This window comes from Sus scrofa, chromosome 2, assembly GCF_054392235.1.
Source record: "Sus scrofa isolate SSC_HxYL_T2T_F1_AM1 chromosome 2, Sscrofa_HxYL_maternal_Yorkshire_Landrace_v2.0, whole genome shotgun sequence".
Lineage (NCBI taxonomy): Eukaryota > Metazoa > Chordata > Mammalia > Artiodactyla > Suidae > Sus > Sus scrofa.
The window spans coordinates 78,929,843-78,952,522 of NC_139384.1; the positions used below are offsets into that span (position 1 = coordinate 78,929,843).

The window sequence follows — 22,680 nt, forward strand, 5'->3', positions numbered from 1 at the left end:
ATGACTATCTTGATTTGTCTAACAGTTATGTGGAAGAGACTAAAGATAAACATTTGTGTACAGAAAAGAGAGTATAAAAGTCACAAAGGGAAGTTCCTCAGAAGCACTTGCTTTTGGAGGTGAACACATGGAAGTACTTCAAGCATTGGTGTTCAAAAAAGAAGGACAAGTCTCAAGCTCAATGAAGTTGGAGATTTGGTATTGCTGAATGCCAGATATTGACTCTTGGTTATCATAGTAACTCCCCAGTCACAGCATCCATGGCTCTTCACACGGGGAAGAAAGACCAGCTGAAAAGCTTCCTCAGGGCCCCCTTCATGTCCCTGTTCCTCAGGCTGTAGATGAAGGGGTTCAGCATGGGGGTGACCACAGTGTACATCACGGAGGCCACTGTCCCCTTTGAGGTGGAGGGGGAGAAAGCAGAACTGAGGTACACACCTAGCCCTGTCCCGTAGTATAAGGAGATGACCACTAGGTGAGACCCACAGGAGGTAAACACTTTGTACTTCCCCTCCCCTGAGGACATTTTCAATATGGAGGAAAGAATCTTAGAGTAAGAGAAAAGGATCCCAGTCAGTGGAGGAATACCCAGCAGGCCAGTCACAGAAAACAGCACGATGTAATTGCTGAGAGCATCTGAACAGGAGGACTTAAGGACCTCAGCCCATTCACAGTAGAAGTGGGGAATTTCCGTGTGTGTGCAGAACGAGAGATGCAGCATCATAAGACTGTGAAGGAGGGCAACTAGGACACTGAGGGACCAAGAAACCAGAGACAGCAGAAGTGTGGGTTCATCATGATCATGTAGTGCAGGGGGTGACAGATGGCCACAAAGCAGTCATAGGCCATCACGGTCAGGAGGAAGTGGTCCAAATACCCAAGAAATAAGAAAAGGTATTTCTGGGTGACGCAGCCTGCATAGGTGATGGCTTTGTTCGCTGTCTGGATGTTCACCAGCATTTTAGGAACTATGGTGGAATTGAAACAAATATCCAAGAAAGACAGTTGGGAGAGGAAGAAGTACATGGGGGTGTGGAGGTGGGAGCCAGAGCTGACAGCCAGGATGATGAGCAGGTTCCCAAGCATGGAGACCAGGTACATGGACAAGAACAGCCCAAAGAGGAGGGGCTGCCATTCTAGGTCCTCGGAGAGGCCCAGGAGGAGGAATTCCAAGACCCCTGTTTGGTTTCCTGCATCCATGTTGCTGGTAATTCTGCCAGGTAACCAAAAAGCAATGCCAATTAAAAAAACAGCTGTCCCCAAATTAAAAATATATTTTTTTTATCATATTTGTCTTCCCTCCCCCCAAAACATAAATGAAACATACATTTTGCTTCCCAATTTGGTATTCATTCACTGGGAGTGATTACAAATGTCATTATCTTATACAGGTATCCATTCATGGATAATCTCTTCCTCCTTCTGATCTATATCACAAATTAATCATGACCTTCAAAATCTGTTTCAGGAGACCATCAGCCTCTGGAGTGTCCAGCTCAGCATCAGCCCCTTTCAGATGGAGCACAACAATGGCTGGAACAGTCGGCCTTTGGAGGTGCTGAAATTTGTCTCTTGGATGATTCTGCCTTTCCCTTCATTTACTTAGTATTCTAGCACAGTCACATGGGTTGGTGGGGCTCTGGTCCCACCACCCACTGACAAGAACTGAGTTGATAAGGGACCAGATGGGACACATCCACTAAGGGTCTGGGGTTTCAGGCGGAACATCACTAGGTTTGCGAAGAAGGCAGCCTATGCTCCTATGCCTTAGTGTACTGAACCACTAAACTAGCTGTGGCAGTAAGTCTCATGTCAAAAGATGGATCCTACACTCTGACCTCCCCACCATGAATCATGGCTCTACATCTCACTGATCTTGGCCAAGTTCTGATTTCTCAGGGCCTCAGTTTCCCACTTGGTTAAAGGGGCATTATTAATGGTACTTACTCCACTGGATTGCTGAGAGGGATATATGAGTCAAGGTTTTAAAAATCTGTGCCTGCAACACAATAGAACTGAGAAAAATCATGGCTCAATATATTTTAGGTGTGGGGAAATAGTGTCTATGGAGCCGAAGGCACTGAGGCCAGTACATAGAGAGGATGGGATATCCTAGATCACTTGGCGTTAAGTGAATATGGGCGGGAGAGGGAAATGGAAAGAGACGGAGATGATGACCTTGGTGCTGAAGCTTTCTGGGTTGGGGATTTCCGCTTTCCTTCAAGATTTCCGCTCACCTTCCTCCCCTTCATTCTGTTTAAATACACTTACATTTCCTTCTACTCTTTCGATGGAAACTGGTTTTACTAGATTTCTATAAAACCTGCATTCAAAAAAGCACTCACCAAGACATATTTCTACAGAAAATACATCTTCTTCCCGTGGACATTGCACCCTCAGTGGTAGCTGTTTTTAAAGATTCCTCCAGAGAGGCAGGGTTCACACTGCAGTTAAGAGGACTTTTTGTTTTTGTTCTTTGTTGTGGGCCACACCTTCAGCATGTACAGGTTCCAAGTCCAAGGATCGAACACGCACCACAGCAGTGACCAAAGCTGCAGCAGTGACAGCCCCTCATCCTTAGCCTCCCTAGGCACAGTGGAAACTCCAAGAGCACTGTTTTATGAGGCAGATGTAGCCTGGAATTTTGTTCCACCCCTTCTTAGCCTTGAGACTGAGGGATTATATGACTAGACTGAACCTTTAGCTAAGAGGATTATGATGATGGAATACCATCATAAATGTAAAGAACCTGGCACATGGTAGCTGTTCAATTAAAGGTGTTACTATTACCATTTACGTCCTTCCCCAAAGACACCATTTCTGATTTTGAAGCCCATCTCTCATCTCTAGATTTTGTATTCTTTCTTGACTTTCCATCTTAATTTTAGGGAGCCAACCAAGACTGGAGGAAAATATGACCAAACTCTACCAGGAGGGAAGCCCTTTATAGATGATACCACCCTTTTCCCTCTTTTAGAAAATGGCTCCAAGCTTGGAAAGTTTCTATTAAGCCAAACCCTCTTTTGTTCACAAGTGGTGTTCCATCAAATTCTTTCCAAAGATTTGTTGATGTGCCCAGGATGGTGAATTGTTCAAACCCAAAGTGATTTCCGCTTGAGAACTGCTTATTGCTTTCTACTCATCTTTTTTTTTTTTTTTTCTTTTTCAGCCACCCCCAACAGCATATGGAAGTTCCTGGGCCAGGGATCTGGACCTGGGACCTACGACCCAACTGCAACAACACCAGATCCTTAACCCACTGAGCCACAACAGGAACTCCTCCTCACCTCTTTTGAATACTTTGTTATTTTCATTGACTAAAATAATACTAAATATCATATGCTACAGTAAAAAAATTTTTTCAAAAAATACAGAATTTATAAAATTGTGGCCTTGGCTTTTCAACACTTCAGGTCTCTAAACAATAACCTACTTGCTTCTCTTTTAACAACAACAACAACAAAAACCCACCAATGGCTATCACCTAGGTAACAGCAACAGGCACACTCTTAAGCACTTCCCTGACATTACCTCATAGAATCTTCACCACAGCTCTAGGCAGGAGGTACCCTTTGAACCTTCATGTTAACTGAGGTACAGGGAGGTCAAGTGACTTACCTAAGGTCACACAGCCAGGAAGATACAGTGTGGGGATTTAATGCCCAGCGCCCTGGCTTGGGCCTTCTCTGAGTGGACATTCCAAAGTTCCCAAAGTAGTCAACATTGTGCAATTTCACTAAAAATAACTGTGACTAGAACACATTCAATGTGACTTTTTCACCTATGAAAGTATACTATGTTAAAATGTGACTAATAAAATAAGTCAATCTAATTTCTGGTGCACAAACACTTGTTAAACCAGTCAAATCTGAACTAGTCAAATCTGGAAATAATGTTTTGTATGTAACAAAAGTGCATATGGATATCGGCCACAAGCAAATTCATTAAGACACACCTTGTTATGCTATAGGTTTCCTCTCATGTCTTGTATCTGCATTTTCTAAGTGTTCTGTCTTCATTTTGCATTACCAAGCATTAGTGTGTTAGAAGAAGCTTTTTTTTTTTTTTTTTGGCTTTTAGGACTGTACCAGTGGCATATGGAGGTTGAGTTTTCCAGGCTAGGGGTTGAATCACAGCTATGGCTGCCAGTCTACACCACAGCCATAGTAACATGGGTCCAGGCTGTGTCTGCAACCTACACCACAGCTCATGGCAACACTGGATCCTTAACCCACTGAACAAGGCCAGGGATTGAACCTGCATCCTCATGGATACTAGTCAGATGTGTTCCTGCTGAGCCATGATGGGAATGCCTAGAAGAGTCTTAAATGTTGGATCAAAAGAGTAGCAGATATCACTTATAACTGGAATCTAATATCCAGCACAAATGAACATCTCCTCAGAAAAGAAAATCATGGACTTGGAGAAGAGACTTGTGGTTGCCTGATGGGAGGGGGAGGGAGTGGGAGGGATCGGGAGCTTGGGCTTATCAGACACAACCTAGAATAGATTTATAAGGAGATCCTGCTGAATAGCATTGAGAACTATGTCTAGATACTCATGTCGCAACAGAAGAAAGGGTGGGGGAAAAAACTGTAACTGCAATGTATACATCTAAGGATGACCTGACCCCCTTGCTGTACAGTGGGAAAATAATAATAAAAAAAAAAGAGTAGCAGAGCAGCAAAACCCTTTGAGGGGAGCCACATAGCCTTTAAAAACTCTTCTGAAAATACTAAAACTTTTCTAGCCTTTAATTTTATGATATGACATAACAATAATACAAAGACCTGTCAAAGACTGTATAAAAAAGATAATTAAAATGAATTCTATGTGGACAAGAAGTGAGTACCCTGAGAGTTGAGAAAGGATTAATGTCAGATATTTATTGTAGATTAATAAATGCATACCTCACACAAATAGATACATTCTGAAAAAAAGACAACTCCATTTAACAAAATTTAAAATCAAAATCATACGTAAATTTAAAAATGCTTCCAAAGAGCAGGGGGTTACAGCCCAATGTGTGTGGTGTGAGGACCACTTGTAGTACATAGAGAAAGAGAAGCGATTTCTCTAAATGATAAGGAAGATCTAGCACAAAAGAACAGACAGTGTCAAAACCTGAAATGTCAGTCAAATTACCAAGGAAGTTATCAGTAATATCATAGTGTCTAGGTTCCACATCAATTCCCTTTAATTCACTCTAGAGTCTAGAGTCCTTTTAGCAACCACAAACCTAAAATCATTAGGATTTTTTTTGCTAGACCTCTTAGCCAATACTCATTTCCCTGTCCCTGAAGTTATTTCCCTGCTCACAAAAGTCCTTTACATGTGAACATACACACACCCCTCTTTCTGAAAGCACATACTAACCCCAAATGAGTCACCCAGATGACAGCACAGAAGAAGAATCTGATATCACTGATGGATGGAAGGATGCATGGGGAGAGATCGCCAGAAAGAAAGTTGGTATGAGATCCAAACAGACCTGGGATTAGCAAGGTGACAATATTCTTCTTGGTCTGGGGTGGGTGATCTGGGAACACAGGGACATTCAAGGAGCATTTATCCTTTCAGGGGCATCCAGGGTTGAATTCTCAAAGCTCCTAATTAATGTTCCTAAGGTGACTCTATTTTTAAACAGCCTAGCTCTTTAAGGGAGAGAGAACCATTGTGAAACGGTAACTAGGACAATTCTATTTCCATGTGGGGAGTTTGGGGACAGTGAATTTTTTTCATGGTGGTGGTTCTCTCCTTAGGGATGATGTCACGGTTCAGGATTCTCTCTGAAATATATCCTGTTAGAACATAAACTGTGTGTTCTTTGCCAGTCAAGAGCCTTAAATACAATTGTATAGGGCCTGCTACATCTCTGACAGCACCTTAAATCAAAGACTGGCCCTATCAGATAAGAATCTAATAATACATGACGCTGTTTAAAAACACTTAATAATAAAAACAGTGGGGGAAGGATGGAATGGGAATTTGTGATTGGCATATGCACACAGTGGTATATGGAATGACTGGCCAGTGGTGACAGAGAATTCTACCTAAAATTCTGTGATGATTTATGTGGGAAAAAATCTGAAACAGAATGGATATATGCACATGTGTAACAGAATCACATTGTTGTACAGCAGAACTTATCACAGGTTTGTAAATCAACTATACTTCAAAAATGAAAGACATTAGGAGTTCCCGTCATGGCGCAGTGGTTAACGAATCCGACTAGGAACCATGAGGTTGCAGGTTCGATCCCTGGCCTTGCTCGGGGGGTTAAGGAGCCAGCATTGCCGTGAGCTGTGGTGTAGGTTGCAGATACGGCTCGGATCCCACGTTGCTGTGGCTCTGGCATAGGCTGGTGATTACAGCTCTGATTAGACCCCTAGCCTGGGAACCTCCATATGACACGGGAGAGGTCCAAGAAATGGCAAAAAAAAGACCAAAAAATTAAATTAAAAATAAGACATAAATAATAAAAATGAAAGAAATTTAAAAATTAAACTATTGGAATTTCCCTTGTGGTTCAGGGGTAACGAACATGCCTAGCATCCATGAAGACTCGTGTATCATCCCTGGCCGCACTGAGTGGATCAGGGATCTGGCATTGCCAGGAGCTCTGGTATAGGTCATAGATGCAATTCAACTCCCCCATTGCCATGGCCGTGGTGTAGGCTGGTAGCTGCAGCTCCACTTGAACCTTAGCCTGGGAACTTCCATATGCTGTGGGTTCCTACCCAAAAATAAACAAATAAATAAATAAATACTGAATGCCACCCTCTTTATCATTATTAGCTAATTTATTAATAACCCTGACATAAGGGTTATGATATCTCTTTCAGAGATGAGTAACCGAGTAGAGAGAAACTGACCACCTTGTTGCAATTACATACTGTAAATGTCAGAGTTGAGAGTGGAACAGAATCTGACTTCAGAAGACGTAGGAAATTGTGGTATGGGAATTTGAAAATGAAAAAGGTCTCAATGTTATTCAGCAGGATCTCCTTGTAAATCTATTCGAAGTTGCGTCTGATAAGCCCAAGCTCCCGATCCCTCCCACTCCTTCCACCTCCCATCAGGCAGCCACAAGTCTCTTCTCCAAGTCCATGATTTTCTTTTCTGAGGAGATGTTCATTTGTGCTGGATATTAGATTCCAGTTATAAGTGATATCATATGGTATTTGTCTTTGTCTTTCTGGCTCATTTCACTCAGGATGAGATTCTCTAGTTCCATCCATGTTGCTGCAAATGGCATTATGTCATTCTCTTTTATGGCTGAGTAGTATTCCATTGTGTATATATACCACTCCTCCGAATCCAATCATCTGTGATGGACATTTGGGTTATTTCCATGTCCTGGCTATTGTGAATAGTGCTGCAATGAACATGCAGGTGCATGTGTCTCTTTTAAGTAGAGTTTTGTCTGGATAGATGCCCAAGAGTTGGATTGTGGGGTCATATGGAAGTTCTATGTATAGATTTCTAAGGTATCTCCAAACTGTTCTCCATAGTGGCTGTACCAGTTTACATTCCCACCAACAGTGCAGGAGGGTTCCCTTTTCTTCACAGCCCCTCTAACAGTTGTTATTTGAGAACTTTGTCTAGATACTCATGTTGCAACAGAACAAAGGGTGGGGGAAAAAATGTAATTGTAATGTATACATGTAAGGATAACTTGATCCCCTTGCTGTACAGTGGGAAAATTTTAAAAAAAATCTCAGGGAGAGGAAGAATGTTCTCCTAGTGGGACTTCTTCCCTCAGGTCAAAATTTTGAAAGGTATTTTTAAAAGCTTATTTTTAAAAATGCATATTTAATAAAGGAGCCCTTTTTCAAAAAAAAAAAAGGCCTTTATACGTCAATGCAAAAGGAAGGACTAGTATAGCCTCAGAACAAACTGCTTTTTCAAGTGGAAAGATTTGTACATCCCACTGAACACAAATCATTCATAGGTGGAGTGAATTTTTTAAATGAATATGTATATTTGACCTATTAGAAGAAAATGGTCGAAAACTGTGTTGTAAGACATGGACAGAGATTTTAACAATATGATGGAAAATCGAAATCGATAAAGAGAAAAACTGGTCACTATAAATGCATGAAAATGTATGACAAAATATACCATCCACAAATTTAAAAGAAAAGCCAGAGATGAAAGAAGACATTGAAATATAGATAGCCAAGGATTACTGTCTAGAACATTTAAATTAAAAAAAAATAAAACTCAGGAGTTCCAACCATGGTACAGCAAAAATGTATCCAACTAGGAACCACAAGGTTGCAGGTCGATCCCTGGCCTTGCTCAATGGGTTAAGGATCTGGCATTACTGTGGCTGTGGCATAGGCTGGCAGCTGTGGCTCTGATTAGATCCCTAGCCTAGGAGCCTTCATGTGCCGTGAGTGCAGCCCTCAAAAGACAAAAAAAGAAAAAAAAACTTATACTCCAAAGAATTGGTAGGGAAACATCAAAATCTCTGTTGGAAATTGGAAGAAAGATATGAATATGCAATTTTCAGAAGTAGAAATGATTTCATTTGCATCACTTCTCCGCTGAAGAGGGATGTTGAGCTCTGTTTAAATTACCTGTTGACCATCTGTGTCTTCTTCGGAAAATGTCTACTGGGATCTTCTGCCCATTTTTAGTTGGATTGTTTTTATTCTATTTTTTTTGTATGAGGTCTTCCTATACTTTGCATATTAACCCCTCATCAGAGAACCGACTTGCTAAATTTTTCTCTCATTCAGTAGGTGGGCTTTTGAGTTTGGTGTTGGTTTATTTTGTCGTGCAAAAGCTTTTCGCTTGACTGGAATCCCACTGTTTATATTTGCTTCTGTTGGTTTTACTTGGATCAACTTTCTTGCATTGGTTCTGGAAAACACTCTTTCAGTTTGCCTGGGTCATTTTTATTTTTTTCATTTCTGAAAGTTTTATGGAAGTATAGTTGATTTTCAGCTTTGTGATAACTGCTGTACAACAAAGAGACTCACATTTACATTTACACACATCCATTCTTTTCCAGATTCTCTTCCTATATAGGTTATCACAGAACGTGGGGGAGTCCCCTGAGTACCAGGTCCCCACGAACCAGTCATTCCGTATACCTCAGTGTGCACATGCCAATCCCAAATACTCAGTCCACCTTCCCAGGACAAATTTTTTTGCATGTGTTCTGGAAATGGCTCTTTCATAGTTCCATGGGTAATTTTGAGGGGATAATATGAGAGAAAAGAACTACTAGTAAAAGGAGCAGCCATGGGTCCAACTATAGCTTCTGGTCTTGGAGGGGCCTCAAGGCCACAAGGGATCCTCAGATTCTCCCTCCTGTGTTATCCATTCTCCATCCCCCTCACCCTTGAATGACATCTCTGCTCGGCTGGATGGCTCACCCGATAGGGTGACCCTGATCCACAGCCCTGAGGGTTCTGAGCCCTGGGCATCATTTCTTTCTCAGACCATGCCTGCTACACTTGACCACGTACTGTCAAAATGTGGGAAGGTCCTACCAAGTAAGGATAACACAGACATTTCTAAAACCCCAAAAGGAAACTCGGTACCCGTTAAGCACATACGACTTTACTCTCTGTACTGGAAACAAGCAATGTGCTTTCTTTCTCTATGGATTTACTGATTATGGGTATTTCCGATGAATGGGATCATACAATGTGTGGCCTTTTTCTCTGGCATCACTAATTGAGAATAATTTTAGTGAGAGGCACCCACATTATAATGTGTGTTAATACTTCATTCCTTAAAAAGATTATTGGGAATTCCTGCTCTGGTGCACTTGGTTAAGAATAAGACTGTAGTGGCGAGGGTTGCTGCAGAGGCTTGGGTATGAACCCCATCACCCTGGGCAGTGGGATAAAAGTGTGGGGTTGCAGCACCTGTGGCTTAGATTACAGCTGTGCTTCCGATTCGGTCCCTGGCCCAGGAACATCCATGTGAAATGGTTGCAGCCATTAAAAAAAAATCTTTTGAATATTTATTGGATTAATATTTAATTTCTCCATCCCTTTTTTAAAAATTTTTATTATACTTGCCTTCCTTCAAGGTTGTGTTAATTTCAGGCATAGAGCAAAGTAAATCAGTTATACATATAAAAGTTCCTTTTCAGATTCTTTTCCCATAGAGGTTATTACAGTGTTGTAAATTTCCCTGTGCTAGACGGTAGGTCCTTGTTACCCATCTGTTTTTTATTGCCTTTTTTTTTTTTAGGGCGACATCCATGGCATATGGAGGTTCCCAGGATAGGGGTCAAATCAGAGCTGTAGCTGTCAGCCTACACCACAGCCACAACAACACCAGATCCAAGCCACATCTGCCACCTACACCACAGCTCACAGCAATGCCAGATCCTTAACCCACAGGGCAAGATCAGGGATCTAACCCACATCCTCATGGATACTAGTCAGGTGTGTTAACCACTGAGCCACGACGGGAACTCCAAAGTACTCATCTATCTCATAGATAATAGTGTGTATATGCCAATCCCAACCCCTCCATTCCTTCTTATGACTGAATAATGATCCATTGTATGTATGGACCACAATTTGTTTATCCAGTCATCCATCGATGGACATGGGGTTATTTCCATGATTCTCTTGTTGTGAATATGCTGCTGTAAACATGCATGTATATCCAGTAGATTCCGTCTTCATTTTTGATTAATTGGAAGTAATTGCTGAGCCATATGGTAATTCTATTTTATCCCAAGAAACTTCCTGAAAGTCTGTTCTTGTCTCAGAAGCAGCTTTTCAGGGAACATGACCTGCAGCAGTATGTACAGGGACCTGTGAGAGCTTATTTGTGACACCTGGGGATCTGGAGCTGGGAGGGACTTCCCTTAGGAAGTGACAGCTCAACTGAGAACAAACTCGAAGACTTTCTCCTTCCTTCCTGTGCTCCTTCCTTCAGTTCGATGGCATAGGTGTTTTATACTGTCTATCCTTTCAAAACCTCGTTGCATTTAAACATTGAAATTACCCATAAAAAATAATTATTTTTAAGCAGGCTAAGAAGGCTCAAAAGATTAACATCACAAAACAATTATAGCAAAAACCTGGATTGGGAGACCTTTATGCAGAAAGAACGTGGAGACATTTTGGAATAAAAATGTGATAAAGAGTAAGGATGACAGATTAGAGCATATAGAGAGGATATGGGTTACTTTTTAGATTGTATCATAAAATGGATGGCTAACACAAATTCTGCCATTTATTTGAAGAAAAGAGTGCTTAGTCAGTTTGGACTGCTGTAACAAAACAACAACAAACGAAGGGGCTTTTAAGCAACAAAAATATATTTCTCCCAGTTCTGGAGGCCAGACGTCTGAGATCAGGAGGCCAGCCTGATCCAGTTCTTGTAAAGATGCTTTTCTGGGTTTCAGACTGTCCACTCCTCATTGCATCCTCACTGAGCAGAAAAGAGAGAAAAGGCAAGTTCTCTCATGCTGTCACAATGGTACCCTTCCCATCATGAAGGCTCCATCCTCATGACCTCATCAAAACTTACTTACCTCCGCACATCCCAATACCATCACACGAGGGGGTACAGTTTCAACACAAATGTTGGGGGCCCAAACATTCCGTCCAGAATAAGGATGCATGGGGCAATGCAAGCTTTTATTGAGAATGTGAAGGGCTATTACTAAGACCACTGATACGTTTGTTTCCAGAGAGATCTAAAATACAGAATAAGGTCTATGAGGCACTCACAGACTAGATTCATCTTTATTCCCCAAAACAGTCCTTGGCCTCATGGACAATAAGTAAATTTTGCCATTCTGGTGGGTGAATTGATGACTATCTTGATATGTCTAGCCGTTAGGTAGAGGAGACAAAGAATGAACATTTGTGCAGAGAAAGGGGGGTACCAAAGTCACAAAAGGAAGTTCCTGGGAAGCACTTGCTTTTGGAGGTGAAAACATGGAAGAAATTTAAGCAATGGTATTTCAGGGGAAAAGGGACAAGGCACAGGCTCAGTGAAAGCACAGATTCAGTATTTCTGGCTGCTGGGGATTTGACTCTTGTTTTCACAGTAACTCCCCAGTTGTAGCATCCATGGCCCTTCACAAGGGGAAGAAAGACCTGCTGACAAATGTCCTCAGGGCCCCCTGCATGTCCCTGTTCCTCAGGCTGTAGATGAAGGGGTTCAGCATGGGGATGACCACAGTGTACATCACTGAGGCCACTGCCCCCTTTGAAGAGGAGGGTGAGAAGGCAGAACTGAGGTACACGCCTAACCCTGTCCCGTACAATAAGGAAATGACTGTTAGGTGAGACCCACAGGTAGAAAATGCTTTGTACCTCCCCTCTGTTGAAGACATTTTCAATATGGAGGAAAGAATCTTAGAGTAAGAGAAAAGGATCCCAGTCAGTGGAGGAATACCCAGCAGACCAGTCACAGAAAAGAGCACAATGTAATTACTGAGAGCATCAGAACAGGAGGACTTGAGCACCTCAGTCAATTCACAGAAGAAGTGGGGAATTTCTGTGTATGTGCAGAACGAGAGACACAGCACCATCAGACTGTAGAGAAGGGCAGTTAGGAAACTGAGGGACAAAGAGACTAGAGCTGGCAGGCCACAAAACTGTGGGTTCATCATGATCATGTAGTGCAGGGGGTGACAGATGGCCACAAAGCAGTCATAGGCCATCACAGTCAGGAGGAAGTGGTCCAGGTACAAAAAAACAAGTAAAAATACATCTGCATGATGCAGCCAGCATAGGTGATAACTTTGCTTGCTGTCTGGATGTTCACCAGCATTTTGGGAATGACGGTGGAATTGAAACAAATATCAGAAAAGGAGAGGTGGGAGAGGAAGAAGTACATGGCGGTGTGGAGGCGGGAGTCAGAGCTGACGGCCAGGATGATGAGCAGGTTCCCAAGCACGGAGCCTAGGTACTTTGGAACAGCCCAAAAAAGAGGAGCTGCAGTTCAGGATCCTATGAGAGGCCCAAGAAGAGGAATTCCAAGACACCTGTTTGGTTCCCTGCATCCTTGGGGCTGATAATTCTGCCAGGTAAGCCACAAAGCCATGCAAATTTAAACAAACAAGCAGGAGTCCCCAAATATAGAAATATTTTATCCTATTAATGACACCTCAGAAAAACACACACGCACACACACATTTTTGACCAAGAATCTACTATTCACATTCTGAGAGGATTACAAACACAATTATCTTACAACTGTATCGTGTAGGGGAAATCTATTCCCCTCTTCTGACCTTTATCACAAATTAGCCATTGCCTCGATGTTAATAGACCATCAAGCTTCATGGTGTGGGTCGCCGTCACAATAATACTTCTCTACTTTGGCAAAGAGCAGCTGTTTTCTGTACCCTAAGTGTTCCCAATGACTCAGAAACTAAGGGATTATTCCCTAAAACTTTCAGAAGCTGGGTAAGCCCATGCCCACACCTGGACATAACTACTTGAATATCACACACTCTCCTTAGGTTGGCAGCTTGCTTCCTTGCAATGCACCGTGTCCATCCCAGATCACACTCAGCATGGTGGATGCCTGGAAGTCCTGCCTCTCAAGTTCAAACTTTGCAGAGAGTACCTGGCGGGGCTGAGCAGAGTAGGCATCCAAGACCCTGAGAGGGCACACACCCTCCCACTCCCCTGAGTGTTTCTGCCTCTAACACCACCCCCCTTATGGGAAGAGATGCACAGGAAAATGAAGCTTGGAGACTGCACTTCCAGGTCCACCTCCACTTGGCCAGGAGCAGCTCCTGAGGCGTGCCCTTGACTGTCTCCCCTCAGGGATGCTGTAAGATGTGCCAGGCTCCTACCACCATGGCCTTGGCATGTCTGGCACTTGAGGTCTATAAATGATAGACAACTTGCTTCTGGTCTGACAACAACAATGGCCATCACCTAGGTAACAGTAACAGACACTCTTTTAAGCACTTTCCTGATTATTACCTCATTTAATCTGCACCTCAGCTCTAGGCAGCTGCTACCATCTGAACCTCCATGTTAACTGAGGTACAGGGAGGTCAAGTGACCTGCCTAAGATCACACGGCCAGGAAGATAACAGTGTGGGGATTTAATGCCCAACATCCCGGCTTGTGCCTTCTATGACTGGACATTCCAAAGCTGCCAAAGTTCAACACTACACAATTTCACTAACAATAACTGAGACAAACACAGCCAAAATGACATTTCTCACCTCTGAAAGTACAGTATTTTAAACTATGTCAATATGTAGTTCCCATTGTGGCTCAGTGGTTAACTTATCTGACTAGGAACCATGGGGTTTCAGCTTCAATCTCTGGCCTCACTCATCAAGTTAAGGATCTGGCATTGCCGTGAGCTGTGGTGTAGGTTGCAGATATGGCTCAGATCTGGCGTTGCTATGGCTGGGGTGTAGGCCAGCAGATACAGCTCTGATTAGACCCTTGGGCTGGGAACCTCCATACACTGCGGGTGCGGCCCTAGAAAAGACTATATATATATATATATATATATATATATATATATATATATATATATATATATATGAAAAACAATAGTCAAGTGTGATGGTCTAATTTGTGGTGGGAGAACACTTGTTAAACCAGTTTCAGCCTGAAAGAGTCAAATCTGGAAATAATATTTTATATGTAACATAAGTGTGCATGGATAGGTGGCCACAAGTAAAGGTATGAAGATATAAATTATTATCCTCTATGTTTCCCCTCATGTCGTGTTATCTGCATTTTCTAAGATTTCTATCATCATTTTGCACTACCTTTTAATCAAGCACATGAAATTGGAAGAGTTTTAGAAGTTGTAAACGTTGGAACAAATGACAAATAAATCTAATGAAAGAATCTTCCATAAATATTGAAAGTACAACCAGAAATCAATAAATTATTAAAAACAAGAAAATGTCTGTATTGATTAATCCAAGTTTACTCTTTTATACACATTAATTGGTCAAACTGATCACAAGTAAAAAAAAATTAAGGCCACACCTGTGGCATAAGGAAGTTCCCAGGCCAGGAGTCAAATCAGACCTGCAGCTGCTGGCCTACACCACAGCCACAGCAACACCAGGTCTGGAGTGCTGTCTGTGACCTACACTCCAGCTCACTGCAACGCTGGATCTTGAACCCACTGAGTGAGACCAGGGATTGAAGCCACTTCCTCACTGGGCACAAGTCGAGTTGGTGACTACTGCACCACAAGGGCAACTCCTGGCAAACCCAATTCTAAACTGAGAAATCAGGAGTTCCCCTCCTGGTTCAGCAGGATGAGAACCCAACCTAGTGTCCAGGACAATGAGGGTTCAATCCCTGGCTCACTCAGTGGGTTAAGGATCCAGCATTTCCCCAAGCTGCAGTGTAGGTCACAAGATTTGGCTCCGATCGGCATTTCTGTGGCTGTGGTGTAGTTGGGCAGCTGCAGCTTTGATTCAACCCCTAGCACGGGAACTTCCATATGCCTTTCAAAGGAAAACTTTTGAAATAAAAACATAAAAAATTAACATGAGAAATCAAGATTCATCAGCAACCAAAACCATGCTATTTCAGCAGGATGGCATATCCCCAAAGCTTCCCCAAATCCCATCAACTATTCCTATCCTTAATACATCTTCCCTAAAGTTTATTATTTGATGGAAATGATTTTTGTTATGCTAGGAATTCCTTTTACAATTTTTGCATTTCCTTCACTTGGCCCTAAATTTTCAAATTTAGAAAGCTTTCATAGACATTCACAGAAACTGTCAATTGTTCTGCAGATGTTCAAAGTAAAATGACTAAGCAAAAGAGAGAGTTCAAGCATACCAAATGGAAGATATTTGGGATAGAAAACCAGGTGGAGAGAAAATAAGAAAAATTATGAGATGATCACAGAAGATATTTTTTGAAAATATTTGTAAAATATATTTGTTTAAAATATCAAAGATGATTTTCTGGAAAAAATGTGAAGTATCAAAATTCATTCTGATAATAAATAAAATACATTTATTTAAAGGAAAATATTAGGAGAGTAACGAAACTCTTGGGGGAGGCAAGGTGTTTGACAAGGCCTTGACAAACACTTCTGAGCGTGGTAAAACTTTTCTAAGCATTAATTTTGTGATACTCTATGTCAATAATACAAAGAGCAGTCAAATATAGTACAAAAAAAGAAAATTAAGGGAGTTGTTGCCGTGGCTCAGTGGAAACAAATGTGACTAGCATCCATGAGGACACAGGTTTGATGCCTGGCCTTGTTTAGTGGGTTAAGGATCCGGCGTTACCTTGAGCTGTGGTCTAGGTCACAGACACAGCTCAGATCCCTCAGTGCTGTGGCTGTGGCATAGGCCGGTGGCTACAGCTCATTTGACCCCTAGCCTGGGAACTCCCATATGCAGAAGGGCCTAAAAAGACAAAAAATCTTCAGGGTTTTTTCTAGAACCTCTTAGCCACTATTCATGTCCCTTTACCTGGAGTTACGTTGCTGCTCACAAAAGCCTCTTCCATGTGCACGAATACACACTCCTCTTTCTGAGCACTTACTAAGCCCAAATGGATCACCCAGATGACAGCAGGGAAGAAACCCTGCTTGAGCTGATGGAGTGGAGTATGGATGGTGAGAGATCTCCAGGAAGAAAGTTGGTTTGAGATCCAAACAGACCAGGGGTCAGCAAGGTGAAAATATTCTTGATCTTGGGTCAGTGTGCTGGGAGCACAGGGACAAACATGGAACGTTTATCCTTTCAAGGACCTCCAGGGTTGAATCCTCAAAGTGCCTAATTAAATACATGTCCCTAGTGTGACCCTATTTCTATACAGCATTGGCCCTTGGAAAAGAAAGAACCATAATAAAACTGGAAGCTATGACTGACAATTCTATTCCCATGTGGGAAGTTTGGAGACAATTTTTTTTTCATCTTGGCAGTTCTCTCCTAGGGATGATGTTGTTGCTCAGCAGGTTAAGGATCCAGCATTGGCTTGAACTGTGCTGTAGGTCCCAGATGATGCTTGGATATGGCGTTGCTGTGGCTGTGGCATTAGGACTGCAGCTACAGCTCTAATTTGAGTTCTAGCCTGAGAACTTCCAAACTCTTCAGGTGCGGCCCTAAGAAGAAAAAAAAAAAAAAAAGAGAGAGACACACATTATGGACACACTATATACACACACACACACACACAAATCCCATGTAATATTCATGGATGCTTAAGTAAATAAAATGACTGGAAGCAAGTATATTTTGTGTTAATATTGAATATTTCTGAGGGGGATGTGCATACTGACTATAGTACTCTATATTGTTTCTTGAATTTTACAGTAAAATGTCAATGTTTTATTTTATTTCATTTTATTTTTTAATGATGATCTAGGAAAGGGAGAGGGTTTTTTTTTTTCAGGTGTTTTCTTGGTCTTTTTTGTTTGTTTGTTTTTCCTAGGGTGGCATCCAAGGCATATGGAGGTTCCCAGGCTAGGGGTCTAATGGGAGCTATTGCTGCTGGCCTACGCCACAGTCACAGCAACACTGGATCCGAGCTTTGTCTGTGACCTCCACCACAGCTCATAGCAACACCAGATCCTTAACCCCCTGAGTGAGGCCAAGGGTCGAACATGCAACCCCATAGTTCCTAGTCGGATTCATTAACCACTGAGCCATGATGGGAACCCTTCAATATTTTTAAAAAAGGGAAAAAAGTGCCCAAGAGCAGTAATTTTCTACTATTTATAAAATAAGTGAAGTTTCTTGAACAATGTACCAATTATGTCAAATTGTTGTAAAATAATGCAGATTTTTTTCTACTGGTATAAGTATGTTTACTAATTTTATCTCATTTTGAATAATAAAATAAAAATATGAAACTGTCCTTTTTGCCTTTTAGAGCCACACTTACAACATGCAGAGGTCCCCAGACTAGGGGTCAATTCAGAGCCACAGCTTCTGGCCTACACCAAAGCTACAGCAATGTGGGGTCAGAGACCATTACCACAGCTCACAGCAACACTGGAACCTTAATTCACTTAGAAAGGCCAGGGATCAAACCCTTCTCCTCATGGATAATAGTTGGGTTTGTTAAGGACTGAGCCACAACGGGAGCTGCCAATATACAAAACTTTTAAAACATACATATAGAAAGTAAATAGGCAAATGTTAACACTTACACCTTTGGAGTAAAATGAGCAAACATAAATAAATTTCAGCTTTTCTACATTTTAGTAAAAAGCCATTCTAAAATAAAATATGCTTTTTAATTGTTTCAAATTAGAAAATAAAATTATGCTATTTTTACAACTATATCAATGAAAAGTGCTTTACACAATAAACCTTTACGAAAAGGAAGAAAATACTACAAAACCAATTTAAAAAGAGGCAAAGGAACAAAAACTAGAATTTATTGTGGTAAAAATAAACAAACTATCCATTTGATCAATAAAATGGAGGGGAAATGCTCAAACTTCTGGAAATTCTTATCAAGAAATGAAAACAGACTATACAAGTATGTCACCTATGAATAATAACAGAAGCAGGGAAATTTTTAAAGATGATCAATCTCATTTCTTTCTATTTTTTCTTTTTCTTTTGGCTGTGGAAGTTCTTGGGCCAGGGACTGAACTCATGCCACAGTGGTGGCAACACCAGATCCTTAACTGTGCCAACAGGGAACTGCCAAGATAATTTTAAGTAATATGCTATGAAGATTTGGGGCTCTCATGGAAATCAATAATGTATTAAAAATCAAACTACCAATATGTAGAATGAGCCTAAAATAAAGGAAGCAATTAAATAAAAATTAAAACTTTCCTTTACCATCGTATGGTTTTCTCTGATAGAATTAGTCATACTTTTTAGAAACAAATAAAAGCCTTAGTCAATAAAAAATGATGAAGTCTGACACTGGTCATTCTTCTAGAAGAGCCAGTACAATAAATGTGGCAACTAAAGAGGTAGGATTCCTGGATCTCTTTCCAAGAAAAACCTTGTCATTGAGGGTCAAGAAATCTGGTTCATGACAGCCTCTAGCTGTTACCACTCTCAGGATCTGCCTGAGCATTTTTTGCTTTGCTTGTTTCTTGTTTTCTCCAATCGTCAGAATTTTCTTCTGGTGTAGCTAGTGCAGCCTCCTTTTTTCTTAAGGTCATATTCCATTTATAGTTATTGTGAAATATAGGCCATATTCCCTGTGTTATACAGTAGATCCTCATAGCCTGTTTTGTTTTGGTTTGGTTTTTGGCCACCCCACAGCATATGGAGTTCCAGGGCCAGGAATCAGATATAAGCCACAGTTGCCACCTAGACCCAGGATCAAGCCTGTGTGCCAGCACTGCAACAATGCCACAATCCCACTGTACCACAGCGGGAACTCCTACAGCTTCTTTTATACTTAATAGTTGGTACCTTTTCCCCCCATACCCCTCTATTGACCCCTCCACTCCCCTCTCCCTACTGGTAACCACTAGTTTGTTCTCTGGATCTGTGAGCCTGCTTCTTTTTTTTTTTTTTTTTTTTTTTTTAGTCACTAAAAGTGTTGTATTCTCTAGATTCCACATATAAGGGATATCAGGCAGTATTTGCCTTTCTACACGTGACTTACCTTACTTAGCATAAGGTTAATGCCTGAGCTTTTGAAGCCACACTCTTCCTGGAACCACAGGGCCTGCTCATTCTACCTGGAGTGGGACTCCTCCAAAGGTGAGTCTGTGCTCCAGAACACCTCAATGACTGGGCCAACATTTTCTCAGATCTGCAGAGCCATCTGCTGTGGACTTCATCCTTTCGTGACATCCTGAGGGAGAACTGTTCTAGTCTCCCTGGGACCCTGGGACATCACTTTGGGATCTCGTCCAACCTTAATTATCTGGGCTTCTCAGAGAGACAAAAGTAATTCTATTATGCTTGTAGCTGAGAGTAGTTAACTGAAGGAAATGGCTACAGATCTAATTCTCATATTGTGTGAACGTCTGTAGGCGTTCAAGGGATCGGGATGACGATCCATGAAAAAGTTAAAACCATGGGGAGTGGTAGGCATAACTTTTGACATGTAATTCCTAGACTGGAAAGCATCTGGCAGAAGCCCTTCATAGCAGGTCTTTGAACAGGCTGCAGAAAGGAACTCCTGGAGGGGGAGGGGACATATGTATCCAGGTGACATCTTTCAACAGCACAGGAAGTCACTGCATCAGAACAGTGCTTCAACCACAAGGACCAGGCTTGGGGTCCTTCTGGTTGAACCACTGAACCTGATAGGACCAGGCCCTGTCTCGTTAAGAAGTCACAGCATCCAATGCAGATTTTCAGATTACGCAGAGCAGGCCAATTCTAAATGGATAAAAATGTTCTCATTATGGCTATTTTTTAAATAAGTGGACATGTGAAATTTTACACCTTGTATATTTATACTTTTTGGATTTTTAACATTTTTTGTTAAGGTATAGTTAATGCATGATATTGTGCCAATTTCTGCTGTACAGCAAAGTGACCCAGTCATACATATGTGTATGTCGGTGTGTGTATATATATATTTTTTTTATTATCTTCCACATGGTGTGTCCCAGGAGATTGGATGTAATTCCCTGTGCTATACAATAGAACCTTATGGTTTACCCATTCTAAATGTAATCATTTGCATCCACTAACCCCAAACTCCTGGTCATCACACTCCCTGCCCCCTTCCCCTTGGCAACCAAGTCTGTTCTCTAGGTCTGTGAGTCTGTCTCTGTTTTGCAGGTAAATTCATTTTTACCATATTTTAGAGTCCACATAAAACTGATATCATATAGCATTTGTCTTTCTCTTTCTGACTGACTTAGTATGAGGATCTCTAGTCGGATCCATGCTGCTGCAAAACGACATTAGTTCCTCCTTTTTATGGCTGAGTCATATTCCATTGCATATGTGTCTCTGGTTCCATTTTAGAGTGAAATGTATTCACATATAAGAAACATTAACACCCCTGCCCCTCTACCCCCAGAATCTAGGACTCTCTAGTCCCCTTTCTGTCTCTATGAATTTGACAAATCTAGTTATTCAGCTAAGTGGAACCCTATAAATATTCATTGAGTTAGACTATCTCACTTTTGGCATTTCAATACCTGGACTTCTGATATCCTCTTTCTTTTCTAATGTGCTCCAACCACCACCCTCCCCATCTCAATAGATGAAAGTCCAATAGTTCAGTTGTTCAAGCCTCAAACCCTGGAGACATTTTGGCTCATCACTTTCTCTCACACCCATATGCTGACTGATAAAGAATCCGCTTGGCTCTGGCTTCAAAATAAAGCCCAACTCACAGGCTTCCTCACACCCTCCAATAGCTATTGAACCAGGAAGCCAGAATCATTTCTTAAAATCAGGCAGGAGGTCCTGCTCTGGCACAGTGGGTTAAGGATCCAGCATTGCTACAGCTACAGCATAAGTCACAACTATTGCTCTGATTCAGTCCCTGGCCTGGGAAATCCCACATGCAGCAATTCCAGCCAAAAAAAGAAAATAACAATGCTAAGGTAAGTCATATAATGCTTCTATTCAAGTCTCTGCAATGATTCTCCCTGTCACTCAGAATAAATGAAAGCAAAAACCCTTCAGTGACAGGCAAAGCCTCATGTGACCAGCCCAATACCTGTCCTCCTCTTCTCCTGTGCTCCCCTCACTCTCTGATCCAGCTACAGTCCACCCACACCCCACCCCACCCCCAGGGCAACCTCCCACCTCAAGGTCTTTGTATTTAACCTTACCCTCTGATTGGGGCACTCTGTCTCCAGATACTACTCACCTAAGCCATTCACTATCCTCACAAATGTAACTTTCTCGGAGTTCCCATTGTGACATAGTGGAAAACAATCCAACAAGGAACCATGAGGTTGTGGGCTCGATCCCTGGCCTTCCCCAGTGGGTTAAGGATCTGGCATTGTCCTGAGCTGTGGGGTACCTCACAGATGTGTTGCTGTGGCGGTGGCGTAGGGTGGCAGCGGTAGCTCCAATTCCACCCCTAACTTGGGAATCTCCAAATGGCATGGGTGCAGACCCAAAAAGCAAAAAAAGAAAGTTAATTTCTCAGTGAGGTATACAAAGACCATCCTTTTTGTTGGGACAACTGCCCTCCCCAGGCTCCAGATCTTCTTTACCCTGCAATAGGTGGGTCTAAATCAAACACAGGCACATAGTAAATCCTCAGTAAAAATAGGTTTGATAAGCTGAATAAATGAATGTGATTCTGAATAAGCTGCCAGTCACATTGTCTCTTGACCCCAGTTGACCGCTCCAAGGGGGAAAGAGCACATGATTGTACCAATCAGAATCCTTTCCTGAGATTTGTTAAACACCTCAGCAGCTAAAATACATCCAGTGGCTCTTTGGTAGTGAAGCTACCAGGTGGGAGCAGTGACAGCTGCTGGCTTCCATGTCTCGTCCCATGTGGGGGTGGCCAGTCTGAAAAGATAAAGCTAATGCTTTTTCGGGAGAAGTATGATGACAAACTTAGGAATGTGGGCTGAATGTCAGTGTTCCTGCCCAGAGTCCATCCCAATCTCAATCTTTTTGAAAAATGTAAAGGAGAAAAAATACTTTTGAAAAATGTTGTCAGGAGTACCAATTGTGGCTCAGTGGGTAAAGAACCTGACCAGTATCCATAAGGATGGGAGTTCAATCCCCAGCCTCCTTAAGTGGGTTAAGAAACCAACATTGCTGCAAGCTTCAGCATAGGTCACAGATGTGGCTTGGATCGGGCTTTGCTG

General features: G+C 41.9%; 2 pseudogenes; both read right to left on the minus strand.

Moving 5' to 3' along the window:
* Positions 1 to 268: 268 nt before the first annotated feature.
* Positions 269 to 1,200, minus strand: LOC100518416 (olfactory receptor 7D2-like; annotated as a pseudogene).
* A 10,870-nt stretch (positions 1,201 to 12,070) lies between these two features.
* Positions 12,071 to 16,463, minus strand: LOC100624355 (olfactory receptor 7A10-like; annotated as a pseudogene).
* Positions 16,464 to 22,680: the final 6,217 nt, after the last annotated feature.